The sequence below is a fragment of the Rhipicephalus microplus genome, chromosome 6 (genome assembly GCF_043290135.1).
Source record: "Rhipicephalus microplus isolate Deutch F79 chromosome 6, USDA_Rmic, whole genome shotgun sequence".
Lineage (NCBI taxonomy): Eukaryota > Metazoa > Arthropoda > Arachnida > Ixodida > Ixodidae > Rhipicephalus > Rhipicephalus microplus.
In genome coordinates, this window is record NC_134705.1 from 138,418,153 (window position 1) to 138,440,596 (window position 22,444).

General features: G+C 46.1%; 1 long non-coding RNA gene across 1 annotated transcript; it reads left to right on the forward strand.

Annotated features, from left to right (window-relative positions):
• Positions 1–1,830: 1,830 nt before the first annotated feature.
• Positions 1,831–21,927, forward strand: LOC142764960 (uncharacterized). The gene is made up of 2 exons (XR_012883988.1): positions 1,831–1,947; positions 20,235–21,927. It is a non-coding gene; the product is annotated as an uncharacterized LOC142764960 (long non-coding RNA).
• Positions 21,928–22,444: the final 517 nt, after the last annotated feature.

A 22,444-nucleotide genomic window follows, 5' to 3' on the forward strand; every position in this document is an offset into this window, starting at 1 on the left:
GTTCTCTGCGTCGAGCCCAAGCACGCGCGCCATTGACTGCTCTGTGACTGACGTCATCCATTTTGTTGCAGCCGGAGCACCAAGCCCGCTTGCATCTATTTCTACTGAGACCTTTCACAGGGGTAAGTCAGTGACAGCCCCAGAAGAGCGCCGACAACGAAAACGTGAGACAGCTCACATTCGCCTGGCTGGTGGTGCAGTCGGGGTAGAAAAACAGGCTTGTGAGGCCGAGTGCCTGCAGCAACTGCGTACCGATAATCGGGCGCTCTTCCAAGCAGTACTAAATGGCGAGCGGCAAAGCAAGCGCCGGTGGTGGGTGGATCATGCAAACCGTGCCGCCGGGTTAGCTTGCGATGTCAAACGCTTGCCACCGAAAGCGTTTGACACACGACGCTTGACACACGACTCTTGCCCCAAACAAGCATCACGGCGGGCGTGACAGCGTCAATGTGACTATTGCGAAAGCGCGTTCACCGAGGCGAATATTCGTTTTTTTCAGCAGGAGTTTTTTTTTTTCAGTGGCACTTGGGCTTCTACTGAGACATCTATGACCGCCTGTGGTTCAAGAAAATGACTATTATTGGCGCATTTCAAAGCGTATTTAAACGCTCCTTACATTCCTCATTGACCGTGATCATGCGGGGCATAATGTGCGACATTTGAAATAAACACTGTGGTACACCGAAGCCAAACGTTTGTCAAACCTAATTAAAAAGCATAAACATGTAACTAATAATAGGGGAAGGCTTCAGTACAACGTCGGGTTGAACCCGCTGCTAAACACCGGGGCCGCACGTTCCAGTTTCTGCTGGTAAACTACGCCAATCTTTTGCGTCTCACTGAGCAAGTTGAACACGAGAAAAGACGCCGCTGTGGAATACCACGTATTGTGTGTGTCGGGAAGCATATTATTTGATGTAGAGGACTTCTTTTGTCAGAAACAAGTGCCAAATCACACGTTCATCACAGTCTCCAGACGACAGCATGATATCACCACCGCGTGCTCAACGAAAAAGAAAGCATGTATCAACAAAACATGCCCAGGGCGTTCTCTTACCTTCTGCACCAAAGACGCTATCGTGGCAGCCCGTCCGCGCAGATCGTAAGAGTTCAAGGCATCTTAGTAGCGTTTCTGTTGAGGCCGACCGTTGCCATAGACGAACCAGCAAGGCGAATGTCTTTCCCCTGTCTGTCACTTTGGTACCCCCTTCACGACGAACAATCACTTGGAATGTTCGCGAAGCTGGGAATCGAAACGAGTGGGTGACGGAACGTAAGACGGGGTGGTGAACTCGCAGAAGTTATGTTGTTCGAGTGGTCCGAGGGAGTCTTGTAGAGTGGTCAGTCGATCTTGAAGAATCGTGATTTGACGCCATGGGTACACTGTATCGAAGAGTGCCACCGGTACGACCTCGGCGCTGGAATTTGTTAGAGTGTTTCTTTTTCGGGGGAAAAGTATTAGTCGAGAGCGTTCAAAGAATTGTGAACTACACATGTGGGGGAATACTGGCATGGGGTTGTGACTTGGACAAAGGGAACAGTCCGCGTTTTGAAAATGTTACTTTTTATATGGCTGAACTTGAAGCCGGTACATGGAAAGTCAGATTACACCCACATATTGGCACTGATAGCGGTGAACAGAGCATCGGTTGTCGATCACCTGATTATCGTTTGAACGCGCCGTCGTTTATACATCACGCGTCGAACGTGCCAGTTTTATCATTGGTGGTCGCGCAAGTTTTTGAATAAGCTTGAGTTTTCGCGTCATGCGCGCTATCTTAACAAAATCATCTACTACAGCCCTGAAGCTTCTCGAACACCGCTGGTGTGGTTTGTTCTAAGCATCGCTGACAGTCTTTGTTGGTGAAAACGAAATACCACAAAAGTGAAATAAGCTTCTAAGGGTTTTGCACAGTTTGCGATGCATAAGATCTCATTCGAAGCACGGTAAGCTTCTTCCCGTTGTTCAATGTACCCTCTGAGTAATTTTCCGAGTTTTCATTGATATCTGCTGTGTGAATGTTTGCGTGGGAATCTTGTACTGCCCTAACGAAGAATATGTTTTGTCATGTAAACTCTTGATCTTAACTTGGTCTGTGGCCGAAAACTGGCTTTGTTGACACGTTAAAAGGACCTATATTAAGATTGTACTTGCTTTCATGGTGCATTGTGGTGGGCCGGTACGTCAGCCACAATGCACCATGCTTTAGGGATTTGCCTAGTGATTGCCTCCCCAATATTGGAATCAGTGACATTCTTCAATTCAAGTGAGTCAAGGTGTAGTGCTCATGAAGAGTATTGAAGCCTACTCTACGAGAGATTGGCACTCCTAAGCAACACTGTTCACATATGTGGTCTAATAGGTACGTCTACTAACGACTTCAGTATAAAATCTCGGGTGTGCATCTTTGATACAAGTTATTTACGGCTTGGTGAGAGTTGGTGTCGCCGGGGGACCCTTAAGCTTCGCCCTTAAGAGTTGAACGCTACAGCGAAATCCGGCCTCTATTGCAGCCTTTAGCCGCTTAGTGCATAATTATTATTATGTTTTGTTACACACACACGCACGAAAACGCGCGTGCGCGCAAGCACGACGTATCTATAGTAGTGCAGTGACTGTAGGGTGGCCGTTTTCATCCGCTGCTCTGCTGTATTCGAGACATGTTTTTAACAATGTTTCACTGATGTCACCACCCCCCTCATACACACACGCGCACGTAAATAGCACATACAGGTTTTTGATCGAAAGCAAGAGTCACATGGCCTCCAAGATATACGCCGCGCACTCGCCATCTCGGTCTCACAATGCCTCACAGACGACAGCACATTATTTAGCGTTTGCGGCTTGCTTAATCAACGCCTCTGGAAAGGCATGACATGTTTTCCGCTAGAGGGACATAGTTCTCCATTTTTATAGCTGTTTGAAAGTTCCTGTGTGTTTTTAGCGGCGATGGCTTTACTATGCCGGCCTTTGTCGACGTAGTTTGATGACCTCCCAAATGCACCGGCAAATCGCCGAATGGGCTCGTTTTCATCGTGACACCAGCCGAACAAAATGCGTTAGGAAGACTCCTCCCACTACATGGCATTTATGTAGTGTGTTTTTTTTTTTTTTTTCAATACAGCCACAAGTAACAACGTGACTTTGTGGTATTTGTGGTAGGACACTTGCTTGCCACGCGGATGTCAGGGGTTCGATCCTTAATGGGATCGAGAAGTTTATGCTTTATAATATTTGCTATTTTTCTCGATTTTTCGCTCAGAATCAACAGTGCCGACGCCGACGGCGGAATTTCTGCGACACGAGCTCTCTAACGCTATCGCGTTATAATGCATGTGGAAACGCTCCCCTAGGGACGACCTTTGGCTCCAGAGTGGGCGTGCGATGAAGTAAGCCTGAGGCGCCGCTTTGGCGGCACGCAACAGGCCGTGCCTTTTTTTTTATTTAGCGATCGTGACAGAGGCAAGCTACGTACTTTTCTGTGCTAGTGTTATGAAGAAATTTCTTGGACATTCAAGCTGGCTTATCTTTCGTTGTCATCGCGAAGAAAACTTCTGTTTTATAGTAAATCTTATGTGAAAGGGTACAATTTTCCACGATTGCAATTTCTTGAACTGCTACAAACAACATGATAAGGATGTGTGATCCTTTATTTTGTTTTATATTTGAAGCATATCAGTATAATGCTGCTCATAACAACACAAACACTACAGTTTCTGGTTGCACAATTACAGGAAGGCGGAAAACACTTTTCAGGTTGTTGAAACTGTCCGACAGCTTTCGGTTATTCGTTCTCTAGAGCATGCGTGTATCATCTATTGAGAGCTTGGTCTGTCCACGTCGAGGGCACATCAATACATTAACACACTCCCGTCCTGAGGTATTTCGTATGCTTCTTTAGAAACAATATCTAGATGTGAACAAGTCATGGAACTAACCGAATCATATATCAGCATTGACTCGTAGTTTTAGTAAAATAGTAACTATTGTGTAATAAAAATTGTTTGAGCAATATCACAGCCTCACTGAAAGTCATGTGTGCGCATAGCCCCCCCCCCCCCCAACTTCCTACAAGAAAAGAAAAGACTAGTAAATCTATCAGTTTCTCTTCCCTTGTTTTTGTCATAGCAGTGATCTCGAATGAAAAATCCTGATGCCTTTCAGAAACCTGAAATATTTGCTGATGAGTTGCCAGCTCACCCATGTTCACAAGCTATGTGGTGCGATATCACAACGTTTATTGCTGGTGTTGTTTAGATAATGAGGATCTTCCCCGGAGACATTTTCTGTATTTCTTCATGTTGTGCGCTGAAAATAAAAATGCATCCATATTTTATAGAGTTCAAAAAACAAACCGCATATTTTTGTTAGAGGTAATTGGTAAGGATTGTTAGTCAGCGCAGACAAAGCTGGTCTCAAAGCCGTCTAGCTCTACCGGGCCTAATATAACTATCAATGTGCGGGCTCTTGCAGAAAACATACCACTTGTCCATTACCTACCCTTTGCATGAGCGATCCTCTTTCGATTCACGTGTTAACTCTTTTATTCAGTGCGATAAGCCAATCGAAAGTCACATGGAGCTACTGGCCGCAATTTTCGTGTCATCTGTGGGGCACGATGAACGTCCACGGCAGGCTTTGTAACTAAGACACTATCACGGCATGTCTGACACAGAGGACAAGCGGCCGTAAGGAAGTCACCAGAGTAAAACGAGGTGTAATAAACTCACAGGGTTCTTTGAGCATTCACCTAGGACGACTTGAAGGTGAGCGCCACGACCTTTGCTTCTCAGTTTATCTATAAAATACCTGGAAACACGAGACGCGTGACTATACTAGTGCCAACAGAAGGGTGCTACAGGAGGGTGCTCCAACGGCATCGTGTGGCGTTGCGGAATATGACGTCACGCCTTCATTTGTCAGGTCATAATTACTTCACAGGTCTTTCAATCTGTTACGCCATCATGACGTCTTGTGCTGACGTACTTACGCGATAATTATTTTGTATTATTCTTTCCTGTGACCGCCGACAGTCATATTTCACGTTTGATGAGACAACTGAGACATACGCCTTAAAGGATCTCTGCAACACTTTTAGAGCATGGTCAGAAAATGCTGCTAATCGGTAGTAAAGGCTTCCGATAACACGCGAGCCAAATATTATAGCGCAAAACGGGGCCTGGAGTTCACAATAAATTATCGAGGTCAGCAGAAATTGTTTTTCTTCTCTCGACAAATCACGCAATATGCCCGAACATCACACGTAGTAAGCCCGTCTATCAGCAATTAAATAATTTGAACATGGCGCGCTCGCTCGTTACAGAGATCACCGTGGAAGACCGCTACTTGACCACGCGTGCGCACGTGAGCACACTGAGGAAACCGCGCATTCGAAGAAAAAAAAAGTGATCAAGGTCACGAGGCGCTCGTGACGTTTTTCTGTGGCCCTGCCACCCCTCCCTGCTTAGCTTCCAGTGCTTTCGTCGAGACGAGAGCAGAGAGAATGCAATTGCAGCATGCGACAAATCTGTGTACCCCCACTAACACTGGACGGATTCTCACATTTTGGCGGCGTCAAATTTGTGAGGCAATAAGCTCTTCTAGTGGATTCATTCTATGGTTTCTTGAAAAACTGTTTGAGGGCCCCTTCAAAAGCGTTATTATGCCCTGCTATAACACAAGGCTCTCTTGTTTCTTAAGGTTACACCTACCAATCTCCTTTCCATTGTTCGCTATATTGTCCTCAATTTAAGCTGAACTCTCTTTGTGAGTCTCCAGGTTTCTGCTCCGCAGCTAAGTACTGGAAAGATTCAGCTGTTATACACTTTGCTCTTGAGGGATAGTGGCAATCTACCTGCCATGATTTGAGACTAATATTCAAATGTGCTTCACTACATCCTTATTCTTCTAATTGCTTCAGCCTCGCTGTTTGGCTCCGCAGTTATTACCTGTCCTAAGTAGACATAATCTTATACAACTTTAAGTGCACTATTACCTATCTCGAAGCGCTGCTGTTTTCCGAGGTGTTTGCACATTACTTTTCTTTTCAGCAGATTAATTTAAGATCAACCTTTCTGCTTTCTTTGTCTAACTCCGTAGTTATGAGTTACGATTCGGCCCCTGAATTACTCAGCAATGCAATGTCATCGGCGAAGCACAGGTTACTAAGGTACTCTTCATTAACTCTTATCCCTTACTGTTCCCATTCCAGGCCTCTGAACAACCTCCTGTAACAGCATTGGGGATATTTATCCCCTTGCCTTACACCCTTTTTTTATTGGTATTCTGTTAAGAATTAAGGATATCACAGTCGAAATAAAAAGGAGCAAATTGACGTGGGCCGGACATGTAGCGCGTAGACAGGATAACCGCTGGTAATTAAGGGTAACTAACTAGATTTCCAGAGAAGGCAAGTAAGTTAGGGGGAGACAGAAGGTTAGGTGGTGTTATGCCACAGACATGGTCCTCGTTCGAAAGCGCTTCTTCTCACGAGATCGAGCGCTGTTGCGGCGAACTGTCTCCCCCCTACCAGCGCCACCTTCCATGCAGAAGGCGGCACCGTACAGTTCCGCGCATAACATCACCTCCTCCACCGCGCCACCTTGCTGTTCCGGGTATGGCTGCGTCTCCTCCGCCGAGCCCCGGGAACTGGTCTGAGAGAAGTGACCAAAGACGTTATTTAAGGTCATGCCGGTCCCATGTTTGGAGGATTTTGCCCTAGCCGACGTTGTCGTGCTGGCCGGCTTTGTAGAAACTATAACCTGTTATAGTAAACGTTCCTACCTGTTGTTGTTTTCAAAATCTATTGCCCCCCTATTCCACCTGTGGGCGAAGGCTTCAGCAAAGTCCGTTCGACTGTTTGCCGCTTTCGGGTGCCGCTATCATTGCAACAAACAGGAAATCCTAGCAGTGGTGGCTGTGGTGGGATGCCATCAAACCCGAATTTCTAACAGTGGTGGCAGCGGTGGCATTCCATCAAACCCGAATTCATAACAGTGGGCAGATGATATTAAGAAGTTAGCGGGTATAAAATGACAACAGCAAGCACAAGACCCGGTTGACTGGTGGAATATTGGAGAGGCCTTTGTCCTGCAGTGGACGTAGTCAGCATGATTATGATTATGATGATGATTATGATGATGATGTATATGATGATGGTGATGATGATGATGATACAAAGCATATGGCCGTCCCGCGTCACCCAAAGTATTACTAGTCGATTGGCACAAAGATATCCAGTCACACCATAACACTTTGTTACAAAACATGAATGACACCATAACCTCCTTGCGCTGATTTCTTTACGCAGCATCAATTCTGAAATCACGGGAAATCTGGCGGATATCGAAACAAGAAACTCTATTCAGAGTCGACCAGTGTTAGGGCACTATAGGTCTTCGTCTCAATGATAGCAAGCTGTCGCTGGCGCTGGGCGGTGTCTTCAACGCGATGAATATCCTTAGTTTTCCCTGGAGAGTTATTTTGTGGACGTTTTGATGCACATGTCATTATGTAATTATTTTATTTCTATTCGGCTTGTGGTTGGGTATACTAAAATGTAACAATGAAATGTTGAGGATAGCGATGAGTGGTAAAAATTTAGCGAACCCTTTATCGGCATGAAAGCTACAGAAATTTATACTAGTAACACCGGCAACAGGTGGGAGGTTGTTCCCAAGGTTATCAAATGGAGCCTCCCAACTTTGGTGACAGAAATAGTACTCTGATGATTTCATGTTCATTTAGTACTTCAACATTTCTTGCCTGAAGACGTGACTAAATCGAAGTTAGCACTTTCCCTGCCACCCCAACCATGCGTGGGCCTACGGAGTATACCTTGCGAATATCATTGTAATAAGGGTTCCAGTGCAAGCACGAAAATGCTCAAAGAAAAGTTCTGTTCACTTTTCTTCTAGCCCTTTCGTTCTTGCGCTGCAACCCTTATTACAATGGAATTTAACCAACTAGCCAAAATAGCCGTTCTTCTTGTTGCGAATTTCTCTTGTGCACGCCACCCTACTTTTTTTCCTCGCACATGTCGTCTTGTACCCATTTGTGGCGGTATACACATACGTCGCTGATTCGATTGAGTATACGCGCTGCTTTTTTTTTTCGAAGAAGTAATTCCTCTTTATCACGCAATAGAGGTTGTTAAAAAATCCATTGCCTTAACATGCCCTAGAAGTCGGGACGTCACCGTTTTTCATGACTGAAACTTGGGTGAGTGCCAGTGGATACCTTAGCACGCAATGTTGTGGATATCGTAGAGAGTACTGCTAACAAACTGCGGCTGCTGATGACTATGTTGACGGAAAACATCAAAACAGAGCGATCCACTAATGGGGACGCTCTTTGAATTGGGCATACCGTAATGAAATGCTGTGTTCCAGAGCGATGTGCACGTGGGCACCTTAAAGCATACTGCCTGGGTGTCAGTAGCTGTGAATAAACAAACACGGGACACTAACGACTACGCATTAATGGTGGTGATCTGCCGTCTACAAGGATACCCCACTTAAGAAGTCGAAATGGATCTAGTTCGCGTGCAGTGTGGCTGCAGGCTTTATTGATCTTTTTCGTTTTGTTTTAACGCTTTGTAGCTAGCACTGTGGGTTCATTTTCACTTGTAAAAAAAAAGACTTCTTTCGAAACACTTCATGACTCTGTCTACCTTTGGCAACGCTATATCCTCATTTCGCTAACTTAGCTTCGTGCGCCAAGTTACTGCCTTCGGCCATAGCACGCTCTGCAGTTATTGACAGCAAACGTTATCTGTTCAGCTTGCTTTATGAAAGTACTTGGCTGCTGACCCACAGGTCGCGGGGTCAAATCCCGGCTTCCGTGGCTGCATAATTGATGGAGGCGAAAATGCTGTATGCCCGCCAGTGTGCTTCAATTTGGGTGCACGTTAAACAACCCCAGGTGGTCGAAGTTTTCAGAGCCCTTCTCTATACGGTGTCTCTCATAATCATATGGTGGTTTTGAAACGTTAAACACTACATACATGTCAATTAATCATTTACCTTTCTTAGTTTTTTCGGCAAACGATGATAACCAATATCTGCTTTTACTTTCGTTGTCTCGTAAAGCTGTCAATCTGTTGCCTGCAATACCATGGTGTTGTCCTAACCTACGTATCTACGCGAGGCTAGCAAACCCTGAAGAACGCAACACTGCTACTTTCGGTTCTGGGTCGATCCAGGAACATCTCGTTTATCAACATTGGCCTCAATGTTGCGTACTTTCGCAAAACTTTTTCTCGGATACCTGACTGACTTTACTCTGCTTACCGTATCTCACGCTACACTTAACCCACACGTGCTATCGGCACTCGCTGCATCCAAATCATCTGAGGGTGAACAAATCATTATCTACCCACGATCTACGCTCCACTCGCTAGGTTCCCACGCGTCGACTTTACCCATCCCTGCGAGGCTTATTGACGATTCAATGGACAACCTGGACCGAGAGTTGCCGCTCATACCCAACTGGTCACCTGGAGACACGCTGACTTTCGAATCTACAAGAAGGCTGGTGTTCGTGCCATGGTACATGGACTTGACTGTTGTAGCCAAAGAAAAGCTTCAGAGTGCGGCGAGACATCCGCAGGTTGAGCTGTTCATCTATTCGAACTCTCCCGAGGAAATTCTGAAGGATTTCGCGTTGTCTCTCTGTCAAGTGACGCTCATAACTGATGCCGGTTTGAATGCCCCCGTGAACCGTTACAGAAATTGTGAAATCCGAGATCTGTTGTCCGCCTCCCAGATTTTTACTCGGACCAACTCTGAAAGAGCTTACGTCCAGATCCATGGAGGCATGACTTTTGCAGCGCCACCTAACCCCATAAACGGGAATGTTCCTGAAGGGATAGCTATCATGGATGCTTATAGGACCAAGAATATATCAGCCAAACTGATTAATGTCTTCGATGGTCGGCTCTTCATTCTGAATAAGACTGCTGATGTCACACTTCTAGGTTTCCCTGCGCTTGCAAATTATGAGCGGCAGTTTTTCACCGACGCAAGCTATCCACCTGCCGAGCTATGCATATTTAGTTTGCCCACTATCACTTTGCGTGTACATTTCCTGGAGTCGTGGTTTTCTTTCATTCTTTTTCTTCTTGTATTACTTTCATTTGGTTTAGCCGTGTATTTCTTGACAAAAATCCGCACAAAGCTGCTCTTCCATCATTTTATATTCCGTGGAGCTGGCCTCATACTGTTCATGATCGCCGCCTTTCTTGGGCGAAGCCCGCCTGCTTCGATTGGGGAAGCTGTGCCGTATCGCACCGCAGCAATCGTCTCTTGGACGCTGGGCGCCTCCATTCTCGGCAGCTACTTTCAGACAACCCTGATTGCAATTCGGAGCGTTCCCGTAGCTTCTAGTGGAGTTCCAGATGTAGCAAGTCTAAGAAAACTCGTAGAGCAGCGAAAAGTAGAACTCTGCATTACTGGCTACTGGAGAGGAGTGGATACCGTCGACAGTCTAACTCTCCCGGAGAATCTCTTCATTGTTGAAGCTATTGCTAGATATAAGAAGCGTGAATTCCCGTTTAGATGGCCGTCGGAGTGTTACGGTATTTCTCGCAGCGGAACGCATATCGCCCTTTCTCTATGCACCGAAGATGAAGTTTCAGTTGCCAAGCGATCGAACCTCGCACCAGGGCAGAGCTGTGGTCTCGTAAATCGCATGGCACTCGTTCTGAAGACCAACCCTGAGAGGTGAGTGGCCCGTACGAGTGTATTGCTGTTAATCATTGGAGTGATAATAGTTAAATGAAACCGATATCTTCGCATTTGAAGGTGCCGACTACGTGGTACAGGGCTACGCAGTCGGTTCCCGACCCGAAAGTTGGGGGCTTCTATCTCAGCCGTGGCGGTAACATTTCGATAAAAGGCAAATGCTAAAACATTGTCTACTTAAATAAAAGACCACTGTAAAATCTTAGGCAGTAGAAGTTTTTAGAGCCCACCAGCATGGCGTGTTTATGAAATATAGTTTCGTTTTGATAACAAGAATGTCAAATTTCAGACACTATTATATTGTCGAAATCGAAGGTTCTGCGTGTGGCTCCACCGAAGGTGAATTGTTTTGGTCAACTCATAATTTCACTTGAGGACATAACGACCCAACTTCAATTGCTATTTGAACGAATTAACCTCTGTGTTCTCACTACCCTTCAAATCGCCCTTTTTATTTCCCCTGCTTTGTTGCCTGTTCGTTTCGTTACGCTATGATAAACCGATTCAATTGTTTAGGGACAACGTTGGAATTTCTCAAGTATCCTTACATATGACAGCAAGTTTATTCTCAACATTCATACATGCATTGCAGAGGAAGATTACTAAATCACATGAAAAAAATACCGAACTCACAAATGAACAATAGAACAAATGCACTTTCCTCATTGGCAAGGGAAGAACAACCAAGTTATGAAACCTTCTAGTTTTGTGAACAGCTTCACCATTCTTCTACAGAACTCTCAAGTTTCGTCTACCTACCAAGAACGTCTACGTTGTTATAACCTAATTAGGCATTATCTGCAGGATGACATGTAACTCGAACGTGTATTTTGCTGTGTACTTTAGGTTGGCTAAAGACAATAAAGCAAAGCAGTATTGTACGATACCAGTGTCATTGTGATGCGATGGTGATGCGACTGGTGCGCGTAATTGTGAATGATTGAAAAGTGCGCGAAATTAAAGGATGACCGAGTGCACGTGCTGGGTCGCCTGAACAACGACGACGCCGAGGACCGGTACACGTGAGAGCGTGGAGCGCAAGCATCCAAGACCATAAAGCAAACAAGGGCCAATGGCTGATCACCACGGAGTTTTGAAAGGCCAATCGGGACGAGACAAGTGTGCCCCAGAGGAAGCCAAGCCTGAAGGGCAAAAGAGCTAGGAGTTCGAGGTGAACGAGGCAAGAGGAAGGTCACAGCTGGGAGCTGAAGACAGGCAGTCGGGTGGCAGACCTGAGCCTTCTGGACTTCACCCGGTCTGGACCTCCGGACAACGCCTTCCAAGGACGGCGAGCTGCCTCAACGGTCGAGACCAAGGCCTGCAGATTCCGGTGCGGGTGCAGCAACGGCAGTTCGGGTCACGGGCCTGAGCCTTGCAACCAGCCACCTCATCGGGCGAATCTGGGCCGCCACAGGCATCACCGAGCGAGTCCCATTCCATCGTCGCCGCCAGCGAGCATCGGTACACGCCGTCGCCACCATTACAGCAGCAACGTTTTGGTGAGATCGAACTTGCTCTCTTCCCTGCACCGCCGAATCACCGCGTCAGAACTGCATCATGTAGCTGTGACTTTCCGTCGGCAGTTTCGGGACTTTAGATGTTTGTTTTCCTTCTAAATCCCGCTTTTAGCCAGCTACTCATTTCTTGTAGTTTGTGTTTGAGTTTTGCTTCAGTTCTGCAGTAAATGTTTAGGTGTTGTTTGTTAAGCAAACGGCTTTGTCCTTATTAGAAAAACTCTCCGGGGCTCAACCAGGAGAAACAAATCAGCAACAAGAACCCGCATCACAAACTGGCGTCCGCAGCGACAGGACAAAGCCGTTGGTTTGACACCTTCATTTATTGACGCGGTTGACATCATGTCGAATATGCGAGAGCTAATGGCCTTGGCGGATCGCATGGGAATTGATGGGGCGGATTTTAAAGCATGGTACGAGGAGAAGGAGGCACGAGCACGAGAGGAACGGGCTGCGGAACGAGAAGCTCGAAAGGAACAGTTGGAACGGGAGACGCAGGCCAAGAAGGAGCAGCTTGAGCTCGAGACGCGCGAAAAAGAAAAACAGCTCGAACTGGAGACACGCGCAAAGAAGGAGCAGCTGGAATTAGAGAACCAAAACCTGCAACTGCGTCTTAGACTTGCCGAAGCTGAGAATAGCCGTGTAGAGACAAGAACTGTTGACTCAGCACCAGGCTCAGCACAAGAAAGGAGTGTTTCATGCAGCGTGAATCCTCATAAGTTGATACCGGGATTTAATGAAAGCCGGGACGACTTGGACGCCTATTTAAAAAGGTTCGAGAGAGTCGCCATCGGTCAAGAATGGCCTAGGGACAAATGGGCCACAGCTTTAAGTTTATGTTTGAGCGGAGAAGCCTTAAAGGTGTTTGGAAGACTTTCGCCGGAGGATTCACTCGATTATGATAAAGCCAAGTTGGCGTTGCTCCAGCGTTTCCGTTTTACGGCCGAAGGGTATCGGGAAAAGTTCCGACAAAGCAAGCCACAGGACGGCGAAACAGGCAAGCAGTACGCAACTAGGCTACTGAGTTTTTTCGATCGTTGGGTCGAAATGTCGAGGACCGGAAAAGAATATTCGGCTCTTCGTAACTTGATAGTTACAGAACAGTTCTTAAGAAACTGTCATCACCGTTTGGCACTTTTCCTGCGAGAAAAGAACTTCAACAAGCTAGAGGACATGGCCGAGGCCTCAGATAACTTTTTAGAAGCTCAGAGGCAAGTCAACCTGTTAGTTTTCCGAGAAAAAGTGGAATCTAAAAGCAATACGGAAAAAAGTGGTAGTTACTCGGAGAGAGGAGCAGTACGTTGTTTTGTATGTGGCAAAATGGGTCACAGGGCATCGGAGTGCCGATCAAGGCCAACACAACCTTTCTGTGGATATTGTCAGAAGGCGGGGCATGATTCCAAAACTTGCTCAAAGAAGAACGGTTCAGCCAACAAGACGTCATGTCTTTTGTCGCCAGAGGAGCACTCAACGGAAGTGAAGCTTTCACCGGACAAAGAAGAGGACATGGCGGGCGCCGTGAATACTCACCCGAAGTTTGCCACACACAAAATGCCCGTGTTACAGGGCCGAATCTTTGGCCGAACCGTCTCAGTGTTGCGGGATACGGGTAGCAATACACTGGGGGTGCGTCGTTCTCTGGTACCCGATGAAGCCCTCATAGGTACTACCGCTACGCTATTCTTAGCCGATGGCAGTAGCATCATCGTTCCTGAGGCGGAGGTGGAAATTCATTCACCTTATTTTTCTGGTACATCTATTGTCAAATGCATGACAAACCCACTCTACGACCTTATCGTCGGAAATGTACCAGGTTCACGTGAAGTCCATGACCCCGATACCAAGTGGGAGGAAAGGATTCCGGTAAAAACCTACCCCAACTATATAGCGAGTGGAAAAGGAGCAGATAGAGAGGATGGTACCCTGAAGTCTTCAGTGGTTGGTATCAAAATCCGAGAGCAACGGTCAATCTCATCTGAAATCGATGTACCCACCTTGAAGACGACCCGAAAGGATCTTAGTGCCGCTCAAAAACAGGACAAGACCCTAGATTCTTGCAGGAGTAAAGTAGGTCAAGGGCTACAGGGAGGATCAAAGTCCTATTCGTTCGAGATAGAAAAGGGGCTGCTATACCGCTACTATCACCTACCATCTGGTAAGGTGATTCAACAAGTAGTAGTGCCCCAAAGATTGCGCAGCCAAGTGCTTACTTTGGCGCACGAAACCCTGATGTCGGGGCATCAAGGAATAAAAAGAACGATTGATCGTGTTCTACAATCATTTTACTGGCCAGGAGTTCAAGAGGCAGTGAGGAGATACGTGCGCTCTTGTGATGCATGCCAACGAACCTACCCCAAGAGCAGAGTTGGTAAGGCACCACTAGGTCGAATGCCTTTGATAGACACCCCATTCGAAAGAGTGGCAGTGGACATTATCGGGCCTTTAAAGCCAATATCACACATGGGTAATCGATATATACTAACACTAGTGGACTTCGCTACTAGATACCCAGATGCAATAGCCCTGCCATCCATCGATTCAGCCACAGTAGCCGAGGCACTGGTAGAGATGTTTTCTCGAATCGGGTTCCCGCGTGAGGTACTTTGTGATCAGGCATCATGCTTTACATCGGAGCTAATGAGAGAGGTCAATGACTTGTTGGCGATCAAGCATCTCAGCTCCACACCCTATCATCCCATGTGTAATGGCTTAGTGGAGAGATTTAATGGCACACTAAAGCAAATGTTGCGTAAATTGTGCCAAGAGGAGCCCAAGACATGGGACCGACTATTAGCCCCACTCCTGTTTGCGTACCGGGAAGTCCCGCAAGCCAGCTTGGGATTTTCGCCTTTTGAGCTGATCTACGGTAGAAATGTTCGAGGACCTCTCAGTCTACTTAAAGAATTATGGACCGGAGACAATCAAAGCGAGGAAGTGAAGACAACATATGGGTATGTCCTGGATCTCAGAGATCGCCTAGAAAAAACATTGCAGTTGGCACAAGAAAACCTGTCACGAGCTAAAACAACGCAGAAGAAATACTATGACCGGGGAAGTCGGATGCGTCGGCTAAAGGTTGGAGACCGCGCCCTCGTACTACTTCCCACGACGGAAAACAAGCTTATGATGCATTGGAAAGGACCTTTCAGGGTCACAGGAAAGAAGGGTGACTCTGACTACTGGCTGGATATGGGACATACTACCAAGCTGTTCCATATAAACATGTTAAAACGCTACGAAGAGCGTCCTCCAGAAATATCACCCCAGTCCGCATCTTTCATTGTAGTGGAAGAGGAAGAGACAGACACGCCAGTGCCTACCTTTAAAGCTACTGAGGGCTTTGGTACTGAAGCTATCAAGCTTGGTCCTAACCTCAGGAATAGACAAAGGGAAGAAATTGACGAGCTCCTAACCACCCATAAAGACGTCTTTTCCGAAGTCCCCGGCAAGACAAACTTGTTAGAGTGTCGTCTTAAACTGACAACGTCCGAGCCTATCAACACTCCACAATATCCGTTACCATTCGCAATGAAAGAGGTAGTTGAGAAAGAAGTCGGAGAAATGCTGCGACTCGGAGTGATTGAAAGGTCCGACTCACCTTACAACTCACCATTGGTGCTGGTGAAGAAGCCCGATAAGAGTTACCGTACTTGCATCGACTTCCGTCGCATCAATGATGTGTTGGTCTCCGACGCAGAACCAATTCCGAGAATGTTGGAGCCGACTACATGAGTAGGTTGCAGTGAATATGTTCTGTGTGTTATTATTACAAGGTTATGCTTGTGTGGTGGACTGTTACTGGAGTTAATGACTGTATTTGTACTGTTCTTAGTTGCTGCCAAAAACTTTTTTTTATTGTTGTTGGTTGAATGTTACGTTCTGTGGACTCGGTGTTTCGACGTGAGACATGTCAACGAAGAAGCGGTGTGGTGCCATCGGTGTGTTGTGATAGCTTGTGTGGTGCGCATCGAACGACAGTTTTTCAACGGGAAAAACTTCTTCGAAAGGGGGCCATTGTGATGCGATGGTGATGCGACTGGTGCGCGTAATTGTGAATGATTGAAAAGTGCGCGAAATTAAAGGATGACCGAGTGCACGTGCTGGGTCGCCTGAACAACGACGACGCCGAGGACCGGTACACGTGAGAGCGTGGAGCGCAAGCATCCAAGACCATAAAGCAAACAAGGGCCAATGGCTGATCACCACGGAGTTTTGAAAGGCCAATCGGGACGAGACAAGTGTGCCCCAGAGGAAGCCAAGCCTGAAGGGCAAAAGAGCTAGGAGTTCGAGGTGAACGAGGCAAGAGGAAGGTCACAGCTGGGAGCTGAAGACAGGCAGTCGGGTGGCAGACCTGAGCCTTCTGGACTTCACCCGGTCTGGACCTCCGGACAACGCCTTCCAAGGACGGCGAGCTGCCTCAACGGTCGAGACCAAGGCCTGCAGATTCCGGTGCGGGTGCAGCAACGGCAGTTCGGGTCACGGGCCTGAGCCTTGCAACCAGCCACCTCATCGGGCGAATCTGGGCCGCCACAGGCATCACCGAGCGAGTCCCATTCCATCGTCGCCGCCAGCGAGCATCGGTACACGCCGTCGCCACCATTACAGCAGCAACGTTTTGGTGAGATCGAACTTGCTCTCTTCCCTGCACCGCCGAATCACCGCGTCAGAACTGCATCATGTAGCTGTGACTTTCCGTCGGCAGTTTCGGGACTTTAGATGTTTGTTTTCCTTCTAAATCCCGCTTTTAGCCAGCTACTCATTTCTTGTAGTTTGTGTTTGAGTTTTGCTTCAGTTCTGCAGTAAATGTTTAGGTGTTGTTTGTTAAGCAAACGGCTTTGTCCTTATTAGAAAAACTCTCCGGGGCTCAACCAGGAGAAACAAATCAGCAACAAGAACCCGCATCACAACCAGCAAGAAATAATAATATTTAGCATGCTATTCGACAGATCAATCAGCCAGTACTGTAATCATTTACTGTTACTAAGGTTCCGTTCCATTATTTGCAATTATATACTTGTGTAATAAATATCGTCACCAAACTATTGTTCTGCGGCAAGTTATCTTTTGTCGTACAGTTGAAAAACGCAGTGTAAAACGGGTCAACTGAACAGCAGCACATTCATCTTCCCATGTTGTAAGTGGAACCGTCGAAAACTTGGTGGTCTTAGCAAAGGCTAATGCTTAGATCACTCGGAATATCGAATGCCCACAATATTTATATAAAGTGTATTATGTAATGTTATCGTTCCAATATATATACAGTATTCATTTCTGGTAGCACCACTTACTTTTGCACAAGCTTTGGTAAACTTTGGTGGTCGGGCTAGGCTTCATTATATGCTCCGCTTTTCACCATCCACGGAGTAATCAACCTTCGAGGTTTTCCGCAAGGTCACAGTTGCAGCTGAATAGTCGAACAAAAGCTACTGGTTGATGTAATGAATAGTCTTTGGGGCGCTCTCATCGTTGGTTCATATTTCCACAGTCTCCAGAATTATAACTGCAGCTTCCCCTCTTTCTCTTTTAACGCGATAGTGTTACAGGGCTCGCTTCGTCGAAATCGTGGCGTAAGTATCAGCGTCGGCGTGGGCGTCGTTGGTTCTATGCGAAAATTCATCATCTTGTCCGTGACAAAAAAATTGAGAAAGATGCAAATGAAATGAATAAAAAATCTCCAGCTCCGAAAGAGGATTGAACCTAGGCGGTCGCAAAAAATGTTACATGTTTATAGCAGTCTAATTGAAGGCTGGATTCAAATGAAAGGCTTTCTATGGCGGTCTCCAGGTACGCCAGCTTAAGCCAGTCCAAGCTAATTGTCTCTTTCCGGCCGTTCTGAAGAAGAGTGGTCGCGTAATGGTCCGTCCTAAGTTGGTGTCGAGAGCTCGCGCCCGCAAACGAGGGCGCTACAGTTGATTAGTTGGCTCTCGTCCTGTATGTGTTGTTTTGTGTGTCATTTGTGCGTGAGCCGGGCGCTTCACATTTACATTTGCTAGCCGTTCTGAGCGTTGCATTCAGAGTTGTTGCTATCGCATTCATTGCTTCGCCTTGAGGCGAAACTCGACTGTTTGTTTAAAACGCAGGTGTCGCTGAAGTGAAAGTGTCGCCAATCCACAACCACAATCGTATTGCTTGTCGCTTTCGCTGGCCAGGCACTCGGCGAAACGTCAGCACACTCTCTCACGAGCTCTTGTGTATTTACATGAGTTACGGGCACAAGTGTCGGGTTTGTATAATTTCTCGCAAATGCAGCGCTCAGCAGTCTCTGCCTTCTAATGTTGCCAAGGCTTAAGTGGCGATAACTGCTTTTATTGTTCAATACACTTGTAAATTTGGCTACATATATGCATAGAGCTCTACTCGCCACACCTACCTGTAACAGCTGTACCGCTCCATGACAAAATAAAAACTTCGAAGACACTTAAGCTTCGCCTTTAAGAGCACGCGGTAGTGAAATAGGGGCCCGTGTGCACCGATTTCTATATAGCAAGCCTAGCTTCGGTTCTTGGCGAATGCATCAAACGAGCCATGCGGAAACGAACTACTGTGAGCGTAATATTTGCCGTTTGAAACCACTTTAGAAGGTGTACTCCAAGTACAGTTTTTAAGTTACCATCTACTCCATGATTCTCCCGTTCGCAAGTGAGCGAAGAGCCCACTAAGCTTCCACTAAGCTTCCGAACCTACGCGGCTGCTCACTCTGTTAATGAGCTTACAGCTGATCATTAAATATGGCCGAGCGTTTGTGATGGGTGGGTATTATGGAGGGGGAGCCGCTTGTTACGAAATTCACATGTTTCGACGCCACGCGTGATTCTACGCTTCTGGCACGCAATTTTCATTCCACTAGTTGACATTCATTGAGCGTTACTTTTTGTTTATTTTCTTTTGAAGCTTTTTCGAGCAAGAGCATGGCTCTGTGGTACAACACCCGTCGGCCGCGCAAACGACTTGGTTTTAATTCTCACTAGAACCGAAATTTCTCTTTATTTATTTCATCGGCGTATTTCTCATTCCTTCGGTCACGCACGAGTTTACGACTTTTCTCTAACAACCAACGACGCCAACACCAACGCGCAGGCCGAAATTCCTGCGCAACGATCGCTTTAACACTTTTGCGTTAAAACAGGATTCGGGAGGAATTCGAGCGTTAGCAATCTGCCTGGCAGTCGAGTATTTCACAACAGCGCCATACCTGCGCTTGCCGTTTCTTCGCAGAAGGGCCCTATACAGACGTCATGTCGGCGAGATTAGAGCTTGACCCGAGAGTAAAATAACACCACGTTTCACACAATTCCAATTGCGCAAACAGTGGCTGTTTTGAAAGCTTTCGACCAATTACAAAGAGCTTAGCGATAACTCATTATCATCTCCAGCCATGCCATCAACAAAGTCCACATAATGCATTAAAGATGTCTAACAGATACCTCGCTTCTCTGGAAACTGATTACTAATCGCACGGTGAGCACTGCCTTCGCAAAATTATTATATATGGCGTACATGGTGGCGCAGTGGGTTCTTCGTTGCATGGTCTGGCGTTCTTTTTTTTTTAATAATCTGCAGTCACCCAGTTCCGGTATGCGCCAAAGAAAGGTGCGATCTTTCGCGATAAGAATCGGATAAAATAATACACTTGTTTTCCAAATGTGCAGTTCTATTGAAACTTGCCGTACAATAAGAAAGGAATGCGCGTGCTGTGGTTTTTTTTATGGCAGCTGTGCAGTAGCACAATGTATCCTTTAGCCTTCTAAACATGCTCTTATACTCAAACCTTGCTTTTGGCTACACAAAATATATATAATTTTATGTTCACAAATGGCGTCAGGGGCTAAATAGCGCGCCTGATTTTTCATAATATATCCCACGTTAATTGCAAATATATATTTTATTGTACTTAGAAAACCAAACTCTTGTTTATCATTAGGCCTTACAGTAAGCTACCCGGCAGCATTTTTTCTCAAGTGTTGCGTTCTTTTGTAGGTACTTCCATGCACGGATCATTCGAACCCTCTCGGAAGCTGGACTGGTTACTCCTCATCGAAGACGCTTGCGTCGCAACACTGAGGACGAGGACGTCGAAGAGGACAGCGACCAGAGCTCCGTCCGGCTGTTCTTCTTCGTGTATCTTGCAGGCTCTGCTCTGTCGCTCGCAACACTTGCGTGTGAACTCTTCTGGCACAAGCATAAGAAGACACGCGGCGTTTACGTAAGGAGAGCCGGTACTCGGAATTACGCTGTCGCTCCTCGTCGCATCATGTTGCGGCAGTGGCGCCTAAGAACACCCTGACGCTTAAGATATTCAGATTGCTCTCAACAAAATTATCCCCGCCCGACATACTACGCGTACGGTCGTTATCACAGGAGTCAGCCGAATTGATGTACACTGTAGTACAAAGTAATCACCTGTTTATCTGCAATTCGCCCTGTCCAACGCGAGACAATTGGATTCAGTGCATGCAAAATCTTCATTTCATCTAACCTTCGGCTACTCCTATAGCTACAGTCATCATACTTTCTCATTCGTTTAGTCACTATAACTCTAGTCAAGAGTAAGTACAATCACTGTAGTCATAAGATCAAACAGCCATGTCATCAATGCAACGACATTCAAAAATTCCAAGAGTTATCCCGATAGGTTCGTAGCAATAAATTACCACTTAAATGCGTACGTTATGCGTCTCCGCACTCGAGCAGGTGGACCCCTTGTTGTTGCTGCCCGTACTAGCCTTGACGCTAGAAAGAAGTTCGTGGAACCCTCCGGTCACCATTGCTCGGCCACCCCTGTTTGCAGAAACATGGGCTAGAGCACACACAAGCAAAAACGCTAATTGGAGCTAATAATTACAACCTTGTCATTCTTGAACATGCTGAAATATCGGCAGTGCGAACTAATAGGGTCTGCGCTTGTTTGTCTCTTCCTTTGTTATCACGTTAGTGCCAATATTTTAGTATAAATCAGTACCAACTAGCCCGATACTGAACCTTTCTGCGTTCTTGAACAGCCCAGCAAGAACATAATGAGGCATAAAACCCCACACATTGATCAAATCCAGCAGGAACACAAACAACAGAGAACATAACGACAAACACTGGTGCGAGGTAGTTGTTACACTCTGGTCCCTTTCGAAAAGATCTATACAGGTAATCATACAAAGGACACAAGGAAGGCGGCTGTGGTCCATGTGTGCAATCTAAGAATGGAAGACACTATAAGCAGCTATCGTCCTTTTGTCCTCTCTATAGTCTGTGATCTTGTGGCGCTGTTTATAGGAATAGCCTGTGGTGCACTAGCCTTGAGAATATACTACGATACCAACCCATCACTATTCGGTTCTCTGGACAAAGGCATGTTCAAAACACGCGGCAAAGCATCGCAACTTAAAAGTCTCTGTTCGCTGGATTTATATGATCGCCTTGTGCCATTTCACAGCAGCAAAAGTGAGGAAGTTCTATGTTAGGCAGCTATGTGTACTTAAAATGGCATTTGTGTTTCATTTGCTACCGTAGCGTAAAAAAGAGCTTTTTAATATAAAATGAATGAGACGACGACATTAGTGAAGCCATAGGCGCATTTTAGGCACCAGTTTGTTAATAATTGATTGACATACTATTCACTCATTCATTCAATCATTTATTTATTTAGTATTTTATACACGTCACCAACCAGAACAAATGCTGCTAACCTGTTCTTCGTATAATGAACTCCATCGCCGCAAAAACACCGAGGACACTGTTGTTTCAAAAAAAAGATCAGAGAAAGCTATTATTCACACAGTAAAAAAACGTGTAGTTTTTATGACAAAAAGAGTAAGGACAGATCACTAATTACTGCTTATTTAAACATTTAACTGTGACGTGCACGGCGACACGCTTTTTCGAGGTGTACACTGTTCACGCTCCGTTTGCTTTGCTATGGAGTACTTGGCACCACTGTAACTGGTTCAGGGATATTTACGCTTTGATAAGGCAGAAATACGAAATGTTGGGCTACTTTGTGCTGCTTCACGTGAAGTGTGAGACTGTGCTAGAAGGAACTCATCAATCCTGGCTACAAAAACAAACAAAGAAAAGCTTTCCTTCTTAGATGTAGTCCCCTTTGACATGACTTGTATTGAATCGAATCGGCGTGTCAATTTCTGCTCAAGTTGTATCAATGTATGTGAATATTCGCCACTTACAATAAACCATCA